The sequence below is a fragment of the Mesocricetus auratus genome, unplaced genomic scaffold (assembly GCF_017639785.1).
Source record: "Mesocricetus auratus isolate SY011 unplaced genomic scaffold, BCM_Maur_2.0 Super-Scaffold_100004, whole genome shotgun sequence".
Taxonomy (NCBI): Eukaryota; Metazoa; Chordata; class Mammalia; order Rodentia; family Cricetidae; genus Mesocricetus; species Mesocricetus auratus.
This window is the reverse complement of record NW_024429189.1, coordinates 45823707-45844579: the sequence shown is the minus strand read 5'-3', so window position 1 is coordinate 45844579 and position 20873 is coordinate 45823707. Positions and strand designations below refer to the sequence as shown.

General features: G+C 41.7%; 1 protein-coding gene across 2 annotated transcripts in view; it reads left to right on the top strand.

Moving 5' to 3' along the window:
• The window catches only part of Sestd1 (SEC14 and spectrin domain containing 1), a 102650-nt gene that overhangs the window by 9816 nt on the left and 71961 nt on the right, over positions 1–20873 (top strand). The window contains exon 2 of one of the 2 annotated variants that reach the window (XM_040745676.1): positions 5678–5765. The exons of the other annotated variant lie outside the window; for it this stretch is intronic. The gene's annotated coding sequence lies outside the window, so the exon portion shown is untranslated. The remainder of the gene's footprint in view (positions 1–5677; positions 5766–20873) is intronic. 2 annotated transcript variants of the gene reach the window in all.

The window sequence follows — 20873 nt, the reverse complement described above, 5'->3', positions numbered from 1 at the left end:
ATCTGCTGTAATTCTAATGCTGGATGCCTACTTATTATTATTAAAATGTTACTCTTTTGGTTGTTAGATTAATACTGTAATTGTTCCTTTTTTGTTATTTCACAGATAACAAATGGAGAGGGAAGGCGTATGCCAGAGCATTTCTAGAAACTGGATCTTAGGTCTCTAGTAATTCCTATACTAGGTTCTTTAAAGGAGTGGAGCTGATGGAATGAAGATAGGCATTCCAAGGGATTTGTTAGGTTGCTTTATAGGATGTAGTCTGGACAGCCCAGCAATGGCTGTCTCATAGTTACTCCGGACATGACACTGGATGACTAAGCAGTCCCATTCTAGCATTCAAAGCTTGAAAGATTTCTGGATAGAGAGCTACTGGTCTTCAGTCTATGTTAGAATCCCAAAGAAGTTGGATTTAATATGTGGGAGGAATGACACAGCAATAGGATAGATGAACTTACCATCAAGAGTGAAAGCAAGCAGGCAAAAAGCAGTTTCCTTTTTCCATGTCCTTCTACATGGGCTGCCACCAGGATGAGCTGCCTAGGGATAGGGTTTGTCTTCTTGCTTCACATAATCCGGCTAAGAAAATCCCTTATATCATTGTCGAAGTGGCTTGTGTTGTAGTTTATTCTAGATATGGTCAAGTAGACAACCAAGAGTAGTTATTAGGAGATTCTTGGTACTTGCAGTTTTAGTCTTTGGAGATGCTGCTGAAGAATTTCTCTCCATGGAGGTAGTAGTTTGCATATTGACCAGGGATATCTGAGAAGAGTGGTGTTACCAAATTATTTGATCTTTGTTTATCCATTGGTAATTTCTTTTGTTATGAATTTATTTTGACATCTCTTCAAAGTGAGGTACTTAAGAATTTAGGATTTGTTTATGTCTATAATCCTAGCACTTGGGAGACTGAGGCAGGAAGATAACCAGTGAGTTGAAGGGAAGCCAGCGAGGCAATCAAGCAAGCAAAAGCTTTGGTTTGGATATTGCCTGTTCAGAACTCTTTTGTTCTCTGTTAGTTGGGAAGTGATGGAACACTTGGGAAAGACTAAAACACTGTAGTTGCAGGGTAGACCAGCTGAGCATTGGAATTCCAAATTGCTGACCTACTGAACTGGCCAGCTTGGTGACTTAGGATGCTTAGAGTTCTAGGAGGAGTGGCCCTGCTGCCTTGAAGCTTTGTAATTGACCAAGAAGGAAGCTGCCAAGAGAGGGCTGGAAGCACAGTTGGTGGTCACAAAAAGCTCAAAACACATTACTCTGGCATAATTTATGACATGCAGATTTATTTTGAATAATAATCAGGCACAAAATAAAATCTATTTGCATATTCAACCATGATTAGCAGTAGCAGCAACTTTTAGAAGCTTTCCTTCTCTGTTGTGTTCTCTAGCATGTCAAACCACTGCCAGTTAGGAATTGTGTCTCATACCTTCTATTGTTCAGTAATATCATCACTAACCTGCCTTCTGCCCAGCCATGTTCCATTGCCTTCCTCCCCTTCTTCCCATTTAAAAACAAGAGCAGCTTGATGTAGTTTGGGTATCTTTGCTTTTGTTTTCTTCTTCAGCCCTGGGCATTCTGGGTAAAGTTTGTATCTAACAAATCCATCAAAAGTCCATGTGTCAGAAGCTGGAGCCCAGCCTGGTGGTATTGCCAGGTGGTAGAAACCTTAAGTATTGGGTGGTGGATTCTTTGGGTCATTGGAGGAAAGTCCCAAAGGGATCTGGGAATTCTCTTTTTATGAGGGGAACACATTTACTCTGTGGGCCTGCCATAACGCACCACCCCACTCACTATGCTTACAAGTCTGGTGCTCCAGCAGTGGGCTACAACCTCCAGAGCTAACACAAAATGAGCATTTTTCCTGATGAGTTGGTGTCTGTGCTGTTTGTTAGATGGGTGGCTGGTTTACCTCTCAGCTGGCTGGGGTCAGTGTGATCAGCCCTTTGCTGTTTCTGTCTTTGCCTTGTGTGTTAGACTCTGTGAGGCATATTTAGCACATATGTGTCTCTCCCTAATCCTCACAGATGAACACTCCAGCATTCTGGAACACATTATTGACACTTAGGTGATGGTGTAGGTAGAGATATGGCCATCATGCTGAGGAGAGGAAAGGGGTGTAAGCCAGAAGGAGAGTAAACACTTGAGTGGAATCTGAGTCTGTTCTGGAGCCCAATGGACACAGCCAATGGAAACAGATCTCTCTTGCCTTCAGCAAGCCCGGCTGGATCCAAAAGTCAGAACTTCTCGTAGTTGCTTTTAAATACAGTTCAGTCCTGCTTAAGTCTTTTTGTCTTAATTTGAGAGGAGGGACTACAGCCTACTGGGGACTGGTGATACCATCTACACAGATGCCCTGGAGCACTTAGAAGACAGGAGTGAGCTGTAAGGCAACTGAGGAGACTGAGTGCAGATTTCACAAATGTTGGTGGGGCTTGGGTTGTCTTTATCCAGACCCGAGCTCCTGGATTACCATCACCTCGTGTGGGAAAGGTGCAAAGGGCCTTCAGGATCAGAGTTTGTAGCAAGGAGAAAGCTACCATCAGTGCTTTGTGATTTAGGGTTTGTGTCTGTCCCATTTACATTCTAAATACTAGAACTGCCAGGGTGTGACATTCCCTGGGGCAACTGAGTTAAGCTGATAGGAACATTCGAGTTCTGTTCTGCACACTAGTTTCTGTTACAGTGCCCTTTGAGCGAGGCTGTTTTTGTACCTTGGGACTATTCAAGCTCATCAGTTACTCATATCTTAGTGTGAGTCATCTAAGCAGATATTTGTTTTTTTTTTCTCCCTAATGCTTCCTTGAGATCAGATATTTTAGAAAAAAGAATGCTGGTAGGAGAGAAACTTTTACAGTTTCCATCTGTTTTTTTGTCTGTTCATGCGGCTATTTATATCTCTTTTGTTTGTTCAGGTTATAAGCAATGAAGGTTTATTTTGGATACTTCTAAAGGTAGGAAAGTCCGAGATACAGGCAGTATCATGTTTGGTGTCAGATGTAGTTCTTAGATGGCCATCTTCTTGTCCTGGAGGAAGGCAGGAAGGGACTTTTCGGGGGATCTCTGTTGTCTTTGTAACAAGGGGGATTGAACTCAGGGTCTTACACATGCAAGGCCAGGTGCCCTATGTCTGAACTGTATCCTTTGCCCTCTTTGTATTTTAAAATGCAGAGACAGTCTCATTATATTGCCTAGTCTGGCCTTGAGCTTGATTTGCATCCCAAATAGGCATTTAACTTGAGGTCTTCCTGTCTTTGTTTTCTCTGTGGATAGCTGTAGGTCACATGATTTGTACTTCTCTTTCAGAAGGGTGCTACTCCTGTCCTCAGGACCTAGTCACTACAAGAGGCCCATCACCCAAGACCCTCACTCAAGGGTTAGGATTTTTCAGGGACACAAGCACATCTGTTGTGTAGACTCTGTTGTGCCAGGCACTGCAGTTGCTTTGGTGACATTTGGGTGCCAAGCACAGGGTGATGAGGGGAAGCATTTGTAACACCCACCTATGTATGTTCATTACTGTATCATGTGATTCAGTGATGGAAGTAATTGAAGAACAGAAATGGCAGTGCTGAGGATTGAACTCAGGGCCTTGTACATGAAAAATCTGTGTTCCTAGCACCTCAACTAAATCTAAGGGGGGAAAAAAGACAAAAAACCCATATCTTATCCTATTCAATTATAAATAATGCCTACTTAACCAGCAAGAAATGGAACTTACTAATGGGAACCTAGTTCTTATATCATACAGAAACTCAGAGTTGGATCGAGGCCGACTGTGGTGTAGGTTCCCAGTGAATCTTATCTTTACCCCTTTCCTTTGGTCTCCCTCTTCCTGAGAATTATTTAAAATCTGCTCCTTGGTTTTGAAATGGTTGAAAATGTATTTGCCTTTCATCTTTGTTACTGATTTCTAGCTTGATTGCATTGTGATCAGAGAATACACTCAGTCTGATTTTAGTTGCTTTATGTTTAGGGAGGCTTTGCTCTATTGACTGGGACATCTTGGGATGTGGTCCATGGGCATTTTGAAAGATATAAAGAAAGGTACATCCTGCTATTTGATACACTTTCCATAAATGTTGACCAGAGATTGTTGGTTAATCTGTGGCTATTGTTCTATATTGTTTTATTGTTTGTTTTCTGTTTTATGAACTTTTGAGGGACCAGGGGCAGGGAGAGGGGGGAGGAGAGAGTGAGGGAGAAGAAGTGGAGTGTAGGAGGGGAGGAAGAAAGGGAGGGAGGCTAACGGTTGCATCTCCATTTGTAACTGGTTACCTTCTCAGGTCTGTTTTTGCCTCATGTTTTCCATTGTTGCTGTTTGTTGGACACACATTTAGGTGTACTGTGTAATATACTTCTCCGTTTGGTATTTTCATTGCTTTGAAGTCAGCTTTATATATTTTTAGAGGTCATCCTGTATTCCTTTGGCTACTATGTACATGATTAATTATTTTACATTCTTTTACTTTCAGCCTGCCTCTGTAGTGAGCTTAAGTTGAGGAGGTGGTGTGTGTTATAATCTCATTTTTTCAGGAGGCTGAGGCAGAATCGTAAGTTTGAGGTGTGCCTGAGCTACAGAGTAATTTCAAGGCCAATTTCTATTTTGTTGCAACCTCAAAAGAAGAAAGAAATGAGGCTTGCTTATAGGTCAGTAATAGCCCGATTGCCTAGTGTGCTTGAAACCATAAATTCAATCCCCAGTACCATAAATAGTTTGTTACATTTGTTATAGGCAGCTTGTAGTTGGGTCGTTTTCATGAACTACTCTGTTCTCTCTCACTCAATATATTTGGATTATTTACACTTAATGAATTTGCTGTGTTAGGATTGGTCTGTATTTTTGTTTATCTGCTGGTCAGATTGCAGCTGCAGTCAGGAAGCAGAGGCGAAGGTTGGTGCTCAGCTCATTCATGTCTTTTCATTCAGGCCTGGACCCCAGCCCATGGAATGGTGATGGTTATGTTTAAGGGTGTGTTTTCTACCACAGTAAACCCAATTCTCATAGACACATCCAGAGGCTTCTCTCCCAGGTGATTGTAGATATTGCAGTGCAGCGTCAGAGCATGTAACTTCTTGTAGCCCACTGTCACCATTTTACCAGTGTGGAGAGAGATGGACGCCACCCCTCCCGTGGCAGCGCTCAGCGTTTGCTGTCTTCTGACCGAACTCCTGGCAGAATGACTTAGGGGAGGAAAGATCCATTCATGCTCATGGTTTCAGATTTCTGGTCCTTTGTGGCAGGCAGCTTGGAGGAGTTCCAGGTACCAGGGGCATTCCACAGCAGCTCCTCATGTTGTGGGACCAGGAGACAGTGGCAGGAACCAGAGAAGTCCTACCTCCTAAAGATTTTGCAGAGCCCTCCCCCTCCATTAGCACTCCATGCTTTAAAATGTTTCCTATGCACAAACCACTCTGCTTTAATTGTCAAACACAAGGACAAGAGAAGTGTATTCACCAATGTTTTTGCTTATCACATTGTTTTCCTTATAAGGTACAGTTCCTCTTTTGTTAAAACGAATTTCTTTGACCCTTTCTTTTAAACTATGTCCATCGTTGACAAATTGTTTTCAGCTTCCTTTCATCTGTGAATCTCTTAATTTTTTTCCTTGAGCTCAACATATTTTTGTTGAGTGTAGGTTTTGGGGTTGACAACCTGTTTGTTTTTCTTCAGCATTTGAAAACTATGTGGTGCCTCCTTCTGCCTACCATGGTGACTGAAGAGAGGCCTACTGTCATTTGAATGGTTTTCAGAGCACCGGGTAAGATCCCATTTTTCTTTGAATGTGTTCTTTGTCCTTGGTTTTCAGAAGATTTATTATGCTGTGGTGTGAGGCAGATGTTTTGGGTTCTGTCCTCTTTAGGTTTCACTTAACTTCTTGAACCTGTGTGTGTGTGTGTGTGTGAGTGTGTGTGTGTGCGTGTGCGTGTGTGTGTGTGTGCATGTGTGTGTGTGTGTGTGTGTGTGTGTGTGTGTGTGTGTGTTTATCTATCTCTTGCCAAATCAAAAGCATTGTGATTTTGCCTAGTGCATTTTTACCCACCTTCTCCCTTTCCCTCCCTTCTGGGACCAGGCTGACGTGGGAGGTTTTTGTTTTGGCCCTTTGGATCCTTGGAGATCAGTTCTTTTCTCCCAATTAGAATTGTATGCAGTGCTCTAATACTTCACTGCCATGACTCACCCGTCCAAGTACTACAACACTGAACGATGGGCCAGCTTAATTTTCAGCTATTACTTTTTAGGACTGTCATTTCATTAACTTCTCTTGCTTTCATGATTTTTCACTATTTTATGGAATAAGACATTGCTATTTAGTCTGTTTAACTTGCTGTGTATCCCAGTTGGCCTTAAGCTCCTGATCCTCCGGCCTCAGCTTGCAGAATTTTTGGATCATAGGTACTACAGGTGTGTGCCTCTGTGTCCAGCTCCCCGTTCAGTTCTTTGTAGCTTTGGTTTCTTTGGTGAAACGTTGGTTTTTCATTTGTTTTAGCCATCTCAAAATTGATTGTTGGAGTTTTGTTTGTTTTTTTGAGATTAGGTCTGTCTTAGGGTTTCTAGTGCTATGAAGAGACACCATGAACACGGCAGCTCTTATAAAGGAAAAACATTTAATTGGGTGGTTTAACATTTTCTGAGGTTTAGTCCATTATCATCATGGTGTGATGTGATGGCAGTCACGGTGCTGGAGAAGTAGCTGAGTGTCCTACATCCTGATTTGCAGGCAACAGGAAATGGTCTATCTCACTGGGAGTAGCTTGAGCATTGCAGACCTGAAAGCCCACCCCCACAGTGACACACTTCCTCCAACAAGTCCATATCTATTCCAACAAAGCCATACCTCCTAATAATGCCACTCCCTTTGCTGGCCATTTTCTTTCAAACACTACAAGGTGTCTTTGTGCTGCCGGGCTGGTCATCCAACTCCTGGATCCAGGTGATCCTTTTGCCTCAGACTTCCAGTTAGTGACACCACAGCTGTGTACCACCATGTGTAGCACAGTAAATAAAAGACCCAGAGACTGATATTGGGATTCAAGCTTCAAGCTGAAAATCAGAAAAGCAAAGCAGCCGACCTGACTCTTAACCTCTACCTCAGCTCAGAACAAAGGAGTGTGATCCTCAGATTGCTCCCAACTTCACTGCTCCTCAGATTCACTCAGACTGCTATGTTTTCCTCATCGTGGCTGGAGACTAATCTCAGAGTGATTGCCTCTACCTTTTATACCTCTCAAATCCCAGGATTAAAGGTGTGAGCTCTGATTCACTCACCAGTAGTCTAGGGTGGTCTTGGACTCAGAGATCCATCTCCCTTTCTTCTGAGTCCTGGGATTAAAGGTGTGTACCACCACTGCCTGATCTCTATAGCTTGAGGCTGACTTTGCTTTCTGAATTCTCAAGCAAGTTTTTAATAAATCATAAATAATATATCACTACAGCCATACCCAGCACTAAGACTGCATTAAAGTCTTTAATGGAATTTTAATGTGGTCCTCATGCAGGTTCCACCTATGCATAGGGGTAGGGACAGTGGGGTATGGGGAGATGAGACTCTTGGATCTTTGTGGTCTTCTGAATTGCAATGTTTCCTGTCCTAGCATATAGCATAATTATTGTCTAAAAGTTGGTTGCCCTGCTACATTGCCTTTCCTTGTCTATAGCCAAAGGCTTTAGTTGTGTTGGTAGCCCTTCTGTTGGTGTTTTCAAGTTGGTGTCCTTTCACCTTTGAGGTTGAGATTCAGTGAAGGTAACAGGAAACCTATAAAACTCTTATTAGGTTGTTCTTTGGGTCTCATGGTCCCCACATGGGCTGTTGTCTGTTCCTTTCACTGACCCTTGTGCTTGTTTTAGGCAAATGTCTTTTATTTTAGTTGTACCCAGGAAGAGGAATAGGAAAAATACTTGCAAACCATCATGTCATTCCTTTAAAAAATCCGTGCAGTGACACTTTCTTTCCATGTGGACTGTGTTGGCCAGAGTTCCTCAGTCTGATGTTCACCCTTTGACAGTATACTAGACCTCCCATCTCCTCTACACTCCAGAGTCTCCTGTTTGTCTTCATGACATCGTCAAACTGAGGGTCTAGTTTGTTGAGAATTGGATTTAAACACTGGAATACTAGATTAAGATTGGCATTTGATTGAATGACAATTCTTTTAAAATAAAGTACTAGTACCAATTAATACCTTAATATTTTAGTGTATTAATTCTTAGAATTGGTGAATAATTTTGAATACATTGTGACTAGCTCTGGAGCCTTGGATTAATTCCTATGCCTGGGTTCAAACCCCAGAATTCTGGTTCAGTTGGCTTAAAGGGGCCCTTGGCTTTGACAGTTGTTGAAAACTCCCTCTGTAACTCTTACGTGGAGTCTGGCTACAATATAAGTGAGCACCTGTGGCTTTTGCTGCTCAAAACTAATGTCTTGGAATGCTTCCATTTACAGCCTTAAATTTTGTCTTTTAAAGTTTTTGCCTCAAACATTTTTGCTTTGAAAATTCTCTTCTGCTTTGTGATGGTTAGTATTGTCAGACTGGTGAGATCTAGAGTTACATAGGAGACAGGCTTCTGAGCAAGCCTATAGAGGAATTGCCTTGATTACATAAACGAGATGGGAAGCACTGACCCCTGTGGGTGGCAGCATTCTCTGACTTGGATCCATGACTGTGCAAGTGGAGAAGGGAGCAGGGAGCATTGACCCATGCTGTTTGCAGTTGAGACCTCAGTGTGAGCAGCTGCCTCCAGCTCTGCCTCTGGACTTCCCTGCCATGATGTCAGACCTCGAACTGTGAGCTAAAATAAACTCTGTCTTTGTTAAGTTGCTTTGATCAGAGTATTTTTATCCCAGAAACAGGAAAGGAAACCAAGACACACATCCTGCAAATTGCTTACTTACCTTACAGAAAGCAGTCTATGAAATAGTATTTGTTTTGCAAAGAGAAAACAGCAGTCTGTGAAATTAGATATTGTATTAATTATTTCTCTTGTTCTGGGGAGGCCAGGCTGCTTTTGGTCAGAAGCAGAGAGAAGACTGCTTTTGCCTAGCCCACTTGTCCCATGCCTGCAGTCTGCGGCCTACCCACAGAGAATGCAACTGCCCACATTCGGGTGGGCTGTCCCTCTCCATTTAACCTGATCTGAGCTTTCCCTCACAGACATGCCCAGGATTTGCTTCCATACTGATTCCATACTGATTCTAAAATCCATGAAGTAGCCAGTCAGTAAATGTTTTTAGGCAACTCAAAATGATAAAATCCTACTTTAATTTTTCAAAGATTTAATTCTTTTGAGTTTTTAGAAAGGTACTTACAGGAACAGAACAGACACTATAAAATTCTATATATATTATTCAAATGAAGTCAACTATCTTTTTGTTTGCTTGCTATGTCTTTTGAGACAGGGCTCACTCTATAGACCATGCTATCTTGGAGCTTGCAGTTAGCCCAGGCTAGCCTCTACTTGGACTCTTCCTGCATCACCCTCGTGGTTGCTTGGATCACATGATACATCACCATATACAATTTAAATTCATAGTCCTCTATTTATTCTGAGACTGTTTCTCATGGAGATTAGACTAGTCATTTTTGCTCTTTGTGGCCCAGATTCTTTTGTCCCTGCCCTAAGTGCTAGGATTATAAATATGTGACACTATGTCCAACTCCAAGACAATCTTAATCTACTTAGAGGTTTTTTTTGTTTGTTTGTTTTGTTTGTTTTTACTTAAACAATAACATGTATAGCTACCAAGACTAAGGACTAAGACTCTCTAGTTGCAGACAAGGAATTGACAGTTGACAGTGGTAAGGATTGATAAGTGTCCCCTTCAGGATCTTGTGTTAGAACTGTAGGCAGGTGGCTTTGGTTTCTAGGAGTAAAGGCAGTTCAGCCTAAGGAAAGAAGGAAAAGTCAGAGGAAGATTAGAGAAAGGAGAAAAGAGGCCAGTTAATAGAGAACATGGAGATAAAAATAGGAGGACAGATAAGAATTCAATTAACTTCTGTGACAGTGCCTTTCCTCTGAGGAAGATGTTTGCCGTTCCAGTTCTCTATTTTGGGCGCATGTATTTAGCTCAGGTCTTTGTGTATGACCTCTGTAAGTAAGATGCAGGTAGGATTATAAAATGATACTAACTTGCTGGGTTTCCAGTTTCTTAGAGAAGCCAAGGTTGAGGGCCTGCTACCAAGGAGCTGGTGCTTTGTAGATGATGGGAGATGTTACTAGATTGCTCTCATATTCTTGCTGGCTTCTGTTTTTCTACCCATGGTAGATACTGTGCCTTCTCTTTTACTTTTCTTTCTCTTTTTTGTGACTAGCTTCTTGAGAAATCAGATGTGGGGTTGGTGAATATCTTTTCCCATTCTGTGGGCTGCTATTTTGTCTTGGTGACTGTGTCCTTTGCCTTACAGAAGCTTCTCAGTTTCAGGAAGTCCCATTTATTAATTGTTGATCTCAGTGTCTATGCTACTGGTGTTATGTTCAGGAAGTGTTCTCCTGTATCAATTAGTTCAAGGATACCTCTCACTTTCTCTTCTGAGAGGTTCAGTGTGGCTGTATTAATGTTGAGGTCCTTGATCCATTTGGACTTAAATTTTGTGCATGGGGATAGATATGAATTTTTCTGCAGTATTACATACCAGCATCCAGTTATATCAGCACCATTTGTTGAAGATGATTTCTTTTTTCCATTGTATACATTTAGCTTTTTTTTTTTTTGTCAAAAATCAGGTGTTCGTAGGTTTCTGGGTTAGTATCAGGGTTTTCAATTCGATTGCATTGGTCTACCTGTCTATTTTTGTGCCAATATCAAGCTGTTTTAGGGCTACAGCTGTATAAATAGAGCTTGAAGTCAGGGATGTTGATCCCTCCAGAAGTTCCTTTATTGACAGGGTTGTTTTGGCTATCCTGGGTCTTTTGTTTTTCCATATAAAGTTGATTATTGCTCTTTCAAGGTCTGTGAAGAATTATGCTGAGATTTCGATAGGGGTTGCATTGAATCTGTAGATTGCTTTTGGCAAGATTGCCATTTTTACTACATTGATCCTACTATACAAAGGCATGGGAGATCTTTCCATTTCCTGGTATCTTCTTTAATTTCTTTCTTTAAAGACTCAAAGTTCTTACTATACAGGTCTTTCACTTGTTTGGTTAGTGTTACCCCAAAACCTTTTATGTTGTTTGTGGCTGTTGTAAAGGGTGATGTTTCTCTGATTTCTTTCTCAGCCAATTTATTGTCTATATATAATAGGGATACCGATATTTTTGAGTTAATCTTGTATCCTGCCACTTTGCTGAAGGTGTCTATCAGCAGTAGGAGTTCCCTGGTAGAGTTTTTCAGGTCACTTATGTAAACCTATCATATCATCTGCAAATAATGAAAGTTTGACGACTTCTTTTCCAATTTTTATCCCCTTGATCCCCATTTGTTATTTTATTGCTCTAGCTGGAACTTCAAGTACAATATTAAAGAGATATTAAGAGAGTGGACAGCTTTGTCTTGTTCCTGATTGTAGAGGAATCATGTTGAGTTTCTGTCCATTTAGTTTGATGTTGGCTGTTGGTTTGCTGTATATTGCTTTTATTATGTTTAGGTATGTTCCTGTTATCCCTGATGTGTCCAAGACCTTTATCATGAAGGGGTGTTGGATTTTGTCAAAGGCTTTTTCACCATCTAGTGAGATGATCATGTGGTTTTTCTTTTTCAGTTTGTTATATGGTGGATTACATTGATGGATTTTTGTATGTTGAACCACCCCTGCATCCCTGGGATGAAGCCTACTTGATCATGGTGGATGATTTCTCTGATGTGTTCTTGGATTTGATTTGCCAGTATTTTATTGACTATTTTTGCATCAGTATTCATTAGGGAGATTGGTCTGTAGTTCTCTTTCTTAGTTGTATCTTTGTGTGGCTTAGGTACCAAGGTAATTGTAGCTTCGTAAAAAGAGTTTGGCAACTATCCTTCTGCTTCTATTGTATGAAACACTTTGAGGAGTATAGGTATTAGCTCATCTTTGAATTTATGGTAGAATTCTGCACTGAAACCATCTAGTGCTTGGCTTTTTGGTTGAGAGACTTTTGGTGACTGCTTATATTTTGTTAAGGTTTATAGGTCTATTTAAATTGCTTATCTGCTCTTGATTTAATTTTGGTAAGTGATATCTATCCAGAAAATTGTCTATTTTCTTTAAATTTTAGATTTTGTGGAGAACAGGTTTTCAAAGTATGACCTGAAGATTCTCTGGATTTCTTCAGTGTTCGTTGTTATGTCCCCCTTTTCATTTCTGATTTCGTGAATTTGCATGCTCTCTCTCTGCCTTTTGGTTAGTTGGGTAAAGGTTTGTTTATCTTGTTGAATTTCTCGAAAAACCAACTCTTTGTTACATTGATTCTTTGTATTGTTTTCCTAGTTTCTACTTTATTGATTTCAGCCCTAAATTTGATTATTTCCTGGTGTCTACTCCTTCTGGTGAGTTTGCTTCTTTTTGTTCTAGAGCTTTCAGTAATGCTGTTAATTTTCTAGTGTGACTGTTCTCTGGTTTCTTCATGTGGGCACTTGGTGCTATGAGCTTTCCCCTTAGCACTGCTTTCAAAGTGTCCCATTAGTTTGGGTATGTTGTGTCTTCATTCTCATTGACTTCTAGGAAGTTTTTTTCTCCGTATAACATATTTTTTTCCTCAATATATGTTTTTATTTAAATTAGAAACATGAATGCTTCACATATCAATCCCAGCTCCCTCTCCCACCCCCCTTCCTCGTCCCTCAACCAGCTCCCCCAGCCCCACACCCAATCCCCTCATCATTTCCCAGGGAGGGTGAGGCTCTCCTTGGAAGGATATCCAAAGTCTGTCATTTCATCCAGGGCAGGACCTAGGCTCTTCCCCATGTGTCCAGGCTTAGAGAGCATCCCTCTATTTGGAATGGGCTCCCAAAGATCATTCATACATCATGGTAAACACTGATCTACTACCCAAGGCCCCAGTGATTTCTGTGGCCTCCTCACTGAGACTACATTCATGGAGTCTGGATCAGTCCCCTGTTGGCCTCTCAGGCATCAGTCTGGGATTCAAGAGCTCCTCCTTGTCCGGTCAGCTGTCTTTGTGGGTTTCATCATCATGGTCTTGACCCCTTTGCTCATCACTCCTCCATCTGTGTCACTAGGTCCCAGGAGTTCAGTTCAGTGTTTAGCTGTGGGTATCTGTTTCCATCAGTCACTGGATGAAGGTTCTAGGATGGTATATAAGGTAGTCATCAACCTTATCATCAAGGAGGGGCTATTAATGTCGTCTCTCCACTACTGCTTAGTTTGCCAGTTGGTTTTATCCTTGTAGATCTCTGGAGATCTCACTAGTGTCAGCTCTCTCCTCAAGCCTATAATGACTCGATCTATTATGGTATCTCTCATCCTGCTCTCCTCTATTCTTACCTCGACTCAACCTTCCTGCTCCCCCATGCCTTCTTCTCCTTTCCTCTTATCCCCCTCTATTTTTCCTGGTTCCCTCTCCCCTCCCCCGATATTCCCAAGATCTGCTCAGAAGATCTTGCCTCATTCCACTTCTCTGGGGTAGACTCTAGGAAGTTTTTAATTTCTTTTTTTTAAATTTCTTCCTTGACACAGGAATGGTGCAATTACTCATTGTTCAATTTCCATGAGTTTGTAGGTTTTCTGCAATTTGTGTTGTTGTTTTGGATTTGGTGGTGGTATTGTGTGTGGATTCCCCCTTCCTTTTTTTCTTTTGGCTGTTGGTAAAGTGCGATTATCTATTCCCTATGTTTTTGTAGGTGTAGTTAATTTCCTTGGGTTGGAGTTCCCTTCCAGAACTTTCTGTAGAGTTGGGTTGCTGGATATGTATTGTTTAAATCTGGTTTTGTCATAGAATATCTTGTTTTTTCCATCTATAGTGAAAGCTTTGCTGTGTATAGTGGTCTGGGCTGGCATCTGTGGTCTCTTAGTGATTGTAGAATACCTAATCAGGACCTTCTGGCTTTCAGAGTTTCCATGGAGAAGTCAGGTGTAATTCGGATAGGTTTGCCTTTATATGTTACTTGGCCTTTTTCCTTTGCTGCTCTTAATATTCTTTCTTCATTCTGTATGTTTGGTGTTTCGATTTGTGGCGAGGGGACTTGTTTTTGTGGTACACTCTATTTGGTGTTCTGTAGGCTTCTTGTACTTTCATTGGCATGTCCTTCTTAAGGTTGGGAAAGTTTTCTTTTATGATTTTGTTGAATATGTTTTCTGTACCTTTGAGGTAGATTTCTTCCCCTTCTATATCTGTTATTCTTAGGTTTGTTCTTTTCTTAGCCCCTTTCCTGCCTGCTCAAGCAAAGACATTTAGTATATGCTCAATGTTGTGGCAGCTCTGATAGGAACACATGGGAGGGACAAGGTGAGTAAGGATGAATCCCTCAAGTCACAGAAGAATCAGTGCCAACTGGTCATCAGCAAGCTTGAGAAATGTCAGAAAGATGAAACCTCCCAGGACAGAGCTAATTTCTTTGCTTAGGGTTGTACATACTTATGTGATACGGGACTTTTTTATTCAGAGTAGCTTGAACTTGGATCATTGTATCACTAATAACTTAAGAATGTCTGCTTTAAGACAAGTAATTTCATTTTCTTCTGTATTATATGCAGTGGAAAGAAAGGCAGCTAACATTGATAATGCTCCCTTTGACCGCTTTTCTGATACAAGATTATACATAATGGCTTTGGTTTTAGAACCAAGACAGTACAGTTCAGGACTGGATTTTTAATAGAATTGAACTTAAAGTTGGGAGTCACAGCTTTTAAAGCACTTTGACGAAAAGATGGTGGTTGTTCTTAAATATAAGGAAGAACTGCCTTTTGTGTCATTTTACATACAGTATTCATTTCCACCTGAGTTCATGCTTTAAAAGCCCTTGAGCAGCAGTGTCTGTGCTGGCTAGTTTTGTGTCACCTTGACACAGCCATTTGAGGGAATATCCCTACCAGACTGGCCCATGGGTAAGCCTGTCGTGCATCTTCTTAATTAGTGATTGATGGGGGAGGGACCAGCCACTTGTGGGTGATGCCACCTGTAGGCAGGTGGTTCCATAGTAAAGCATGTTGAGCAAGCCAGTGAGCAGCACTCCTCCATGACCTCTGCACCAGCTCCTGCCTCCAGTTTCCTGCCTCAAGTTTCTGCCCTGACTTCCCTCAGTGATGGAGTATGACCCAAGAGTTTCTATAGAATTAGAAACCATAAGATAGTGTCCTTTACCATAAAACTATAGATGTTAAAGTGTAAAACTTGCATCAATAGAAAATTAAGCATAGGACTTGTTCTGTCTTATACTTCTTAGTAAGCAGAAGCACATGCCACTTCCCTTGGAATGATGTGTATTTGATTTACAATTAAAATTTTTTTCTTAACTTCATTTTTTTCAGTAAAACATTGTGGGGCCTTCTTAGTGTCTTTATTTTTTACTGTGTATTCTCTGCATGTGTATATGTATACATACAATTATTCATATTATTTAACACTATTTGAAGACTTTTTATATTCAGAGTAATTCAACTAGTGACTATGGTGTGATCTGTTCTCTCAGTTAGCTTACTTTAGAGGAGGCCACCCATCTGCCAGCACACTTGTCAGGGAATGCAGTACTTCCAAGGCAAAACAAAGCAAGCCTTTAAAGGCAGGTAGGGATTCCTCAGACCAACCTAGCCATATAGAAGAAAGTGTTGCAGCAAGATGGAGGCAGAGTGTAGGACATAAATGCAGATAATTTGGTCTGTGTTGCTGGTGAGAGGCAGGGTCATGATCCGGCAGGACTGTCTGGACAGTCCAGTGGGTGTTTGAGCACCCCACACTAGGTACAGCAGTAAGGGGACAGATTGCTTTGCAGCTGTGTGAAGCTTCAGTGGAAGATGTGTGCAGTCAGGAGGTTCACCAGGGGCTGTCCAGTCAGGGGCAGCAGTGCCATTGAGCAGGTAGAGACACAGCCTGTGCAGCCTTGATTGTGTGGAAGCCACGACAAAAGATAACATAGACTTTTCTGTTAGGTTTTATGGCATGTGTGAATGTGCATGTGTGTTGTGGAATGGTATGGAAAAACTTCTGAATACTGGAGTTTTACTTAAATTGCCTTCATCTTGAAATAATTTAAGGTTTAATAGAACAGTAACCAAAAAGAATCCGAAGAATTCCCGTATATAGTCTTTACCTTGTGGTCTCCTAATAGCAGCTTTATTTCTGCGTTTAATTTTTTCTGTGCTCAGACTCAAGCCCTGGGCTGTGCACGTGCTAGGGGAGGCTCTACCACTGAACTGTATCTTTTGGTCTTCTCTCTCTGTTTTTCCATTTTAGTTTCCAATTAGCATACAAAGTAACAGATTTTCTTATGACATTTTCATGCATATTTAGTTTTGGTTAATAATTCTCTTCCTCCCCCCTCCCTTCCTCCCCCATGTCCCCATTGTCCACTTGCATCCTTCAGTTCCCAGAATTCTCCTTTCATGTCACATGGGTTCTGTTACCTTCTCCACAACTCCCCCCTAAAGCCAGCCCCCTTTTGACCTTTCATGGGGCCATGTCTAAGTTGCCTGACCTGTACTCACACTAATACCTACTTAAACACACACCCCTACCACACACATGTATATACACAATGCTCACACAGACACACTCATTAGAAGCTAGGGTTTATATATGAGAGAGAAAATGCATGTTCACCCCATGTGATGTTTTCCAGTTCCATTCATGTTCCTGCAGATTTCATTTTTCATTATAGCAAATAAGATTCCATGGTGTGTCTGTGTCATAGCCTCATCAGTTATCTGTTGATGGACGGCTTTAGTTACCATGCTGTTATGCATAGACAGAAACGAACATGAATGTTCAAGTATCTCTGTGAAAGGTATAGGTTTCTTTGACTGTGCCCAGGAGTGGTATCACGGGGTCATTTAGTAAGTCTATGTTTAGTTTTGTAGAAACCTCCAGGCTGATTTCCATAGTGGTCACCCCAGCGTACATGCCCACCAGCAGTGGCTAAGGATTCCTCATTGCCAGCCATATCCTCAGAGCCATTCCTTGTCATTTGTATTCTTTTTTTTTTTTTTTTTTTTTTTTTTTTGGTTTTTCGAGACAGGGTTTCTCTGTGGCTTTGGAGGCTGTCCTGGAACTCGCTTGGTAGTCCAGGCTGGTCTCGAACTCACAGAGATCCGCCTGCCTCTGCCTCCCGAGTGCTGGGATTAAAGGCGTGCGCCACCAACGCCCGGCTGTATTCTTTATGAAAACAATCTGACAAGAGTGAGAAACAATCTCAAAACAGTTTTAATTTGCATTTCTCTAATTGCTAAGGGAGTTGAACACTTTAAAAATATTTATTGGCCATCAGTATTTCCTCTTTTGAGATCTGTTGGTTTAGCTCATTGCTGTGTGTGTGTGTGTGTGTGTGTGTGTGTGTGTGTGTGTGTGTGTACTCAGGTACATTCATGTATTTGCATATATGAGGTACATTCATGTACTTGGACATATGAATGTGTATGGAGCCTAGAAGTCAACATTGGGAGTGTTCTATTCACGCCCCACTTACTTTTGAGACCTGTTCTCTTAGTGAACCTGGAGCTCATTGATTGAGCTAGATTGGCTGGACAGCAGGTCCCAGGATTCTTCCTGTCTCTTTCTCCTCAGTGCTGGCAAAACAGATGTGTATCATGAACCTGACTTTTTATTTCTTTTTACCTTTTTAATGTTTAAACATTACATAGTGATGTTGTAGGGCCAAGCTTCACCCCACAAATTTGGAAATCTAATGTGTTCCAACTGTGGAGAATATATCTGAGAGGAAATTATAGGACTCAAATGGAGCTAGGATTGGGAACCTGGAGGTACCATGTCACTTGTCACTTCTTAACTTGGTACACATGAAGAGTTGAACTCAGGACCCCATGCTGGCAGGGCAAGTCTTTACTGACTGAGTCACTCCCAGACCCTAGGCCTTGGTGTTTTGAGACAGGATCTTATTGGATAGCCACGGCTAGCATCAAATATTCAGTACTCTTGCTTATACCTCCTGAGTGGTGGGGTTACAGGCATGTGCCACCATACCCGGCACCATATTTAGTCTTCATTAAGCAATAAAGGGTTTCTCTCTGAGCCACTTGAAAGCAATTTGTATATATTATACTCCTTTACTCCTAAATATTTTAGTAAGAACATTTCCAGAAATAGAAACTTTGATATTTTCTTATACAATCATAATATAATATAAAATCGGGGAATTATTATGGATATTGTAAAGGTTTTCTTCAAATTTCACTGTTATGTCCTTTTGAGTCAGAGAAGCCTTATTTTCCTGGCACTGTTTTATGTCCAGTATACTTTGGCGTCACACTCTCTTCCTTTTTAAATCAGAGCACGCTCAGTCTTTGTTTCATGGACATTTTGGGAGAACACTGGCCAGCTCACTTTTAGCACACTCCACTGCTGAGGTGGGTGGGTGCTTCCTGATCATTAGACCTTGGTTGTGCATTTTGGCTGCAGTTCTGCAGCAGTGACTCAGTGACCCCCCCGCCCCCATCTTATCAGGAGGCCTGTGCTGTTGCATTGTTCCGTTACGGGTCACGTGCACTCATCACTTGGTTCTGGTGATGCCTGCCAGGTTTCCCCACTGTCAGGTGACTGTCCCTTCATAATTAATAATCCTACCTTGTGGGTTGATATTTTGAGTCTGCAAATATCTGAGTTCTCATATTTCTACTTATGAGTTTGAACATACAGTCATGAATTGTTCTGTGTCCTTTTGACAAGGGCTCATAAATCTTGTAGCGTTTACATTCTGGCAGGCATGCCACCATCTTCCATGCATACCCTATCCACCTTTGGAATCTGCTAGAGTTTCAAGGAATCCTGTTTAATTTCATTGAAATGCTATTTAGAAATCAGGATGTGGGTGCTTGCAGTATTGTTACTGAGAAAGAATTGCTTTTCGGTCCTTTTATTAATCAGGGTTCTCTGAGAAAGCAAACCAGTAGAAGATATGCATGTCTGTGTCTATGTATGTGCCCATGTTCATTTCATCATCTGTGTCTGTGTATTAATGGAGGCTTGAGAACTGCAAGGTGAGTGTGGGCCAGTTCTCAGGGTGTGCTGATGGACTTAGTGGTGGTCAGGCCGACTTTACAAAGCAAGCGTGAGACTGTATAGCTGCTGGAAACGGGCTCTTAGCTGGGCTTAGGATTTTTTTGCCTATTAATATTCAAAGATTTCAAGTGGTTACATGAGGCACACTCATTATGGAAAGCAAACTCATTTACTGTACAAATTAGATTGTTAATGTTATCCCAAAATACCCATGCAGAAACCCAGAATAATGTTTAATCAAGCATGTGGGGCTCAGTTTCTGGGTCAAATTGGCACATAAAGCAACCATCAGTGCTCTCAGTGGACAGGGCTGTGGCACCCCTGCTCCCCAGTCTATCTCTGTGCATAGAAACTGCTTGTGCTTCCTAATCCAGCCATCACTGAGGATCCTGGTAGTCTCTTCCTCCTTTCTATCCTTGCAGCTCCCCTCCTTGACAGTAAGATACCTGGCTCTTGTCATCCACGATCTGTGTATAGGCTCTCTCCTAGAACACAGCAGGTAATGTGTGCTGCGTCCATGTATTGGGACCCAGCGTTATCTTGTAGTTCTCATGCTTACAGAATATGTACTGAAAATGAGCTTAAGAGTTGCTTGGTTTATTTTTCGTTTATCTGACAGTTAAACACACACACACACACACACACCACACACACACACACCACACAATGTATTCTGGCTGCCCTCTTCTTTCATGGAACATGATTTTGGGTTTTGTTTGTGACCCATTTAGTTTAAGCAGGCCATCTGTGTGACCACCAGGTTGCCTTTTATTTAGTTTTTGTTTAGTAACTAAGTCTGCCTTCAGTGCCAATAAGACCTTTCCATTTTATCTTATTTCTTGTTGTAGTCAGTTACCTCATTTCTTTTTGCTTTTGTCCCTTGCTTCTAGATTTAAAATTTCTGATCTAAGGTGTGTCTTTTCATGTCCCCATGAAAAGAAATAATTCCATTTGGCATGATTATTAAGGCCTTTTACTCTGTTCTTGTTAATTTTTTAGCAACTTGCATGTTATTTTATTTTTATACTAGTTTATTGTCAATGGAGATTCAGAGCCTTTATATAGATGAAGATGGCTTCTGGCTCTTTGTAAACTGGACAGTTTCTTAGTAGACTGACTTAAGGTTGCTCTCACTGCCAGTGTAGGTTAATATGGTTGTTTCTCTTTCTTCCTTTGGAGGAGTTCCCCTCCCTCCCTCCCTCCCTCCCTCCCTCCCTCCCTCCCTCCCTCCCTCCCTCCCTCCCTCCCTCCCTCCCTCCCTCCCTCCCTCCCTCCCTCCCTCCCTCCCTCCTCCCAGTAAGTGGAAGGAAGTATATAGCAATGGAGGCAGAAGCAGAGTCAAAGGAGGGAGAGAGCTAGTACACGCTTGCCTTCTTGCTGTCTCATAGGAAATGGAGTCACAGTTCTGAACTGCCCCAGGGTCTGCTGTCTGCAAGCTGCAGAGTCACAAAAGCCTGTGCTGTGCTTTCTGTCCTGAGACTAAAAGCTTGAGAACTGAGAAGATCAGTGTTGTAAGTTCTAGGTCAAGGGTAAAGAACAGGTCTTCTCACCCAGGCCTTTAGGCAGACAGCTCAACTTTTCCTTCCTTTTGGGTTCTGTCTGGCCCTTTAGTCTATTAAGTAGCTCTTCTTATGAAGAAGGAGGTAGTGTGCTTTGACTAGTCCTCAGCACAGATGTTAATGTCCTGAGAAACAAAACACTCTTGAGCACGTAAGACATCACGTTTGGTGGGCATTGACACCTCGGGCCAAGTTGGCACCTACAC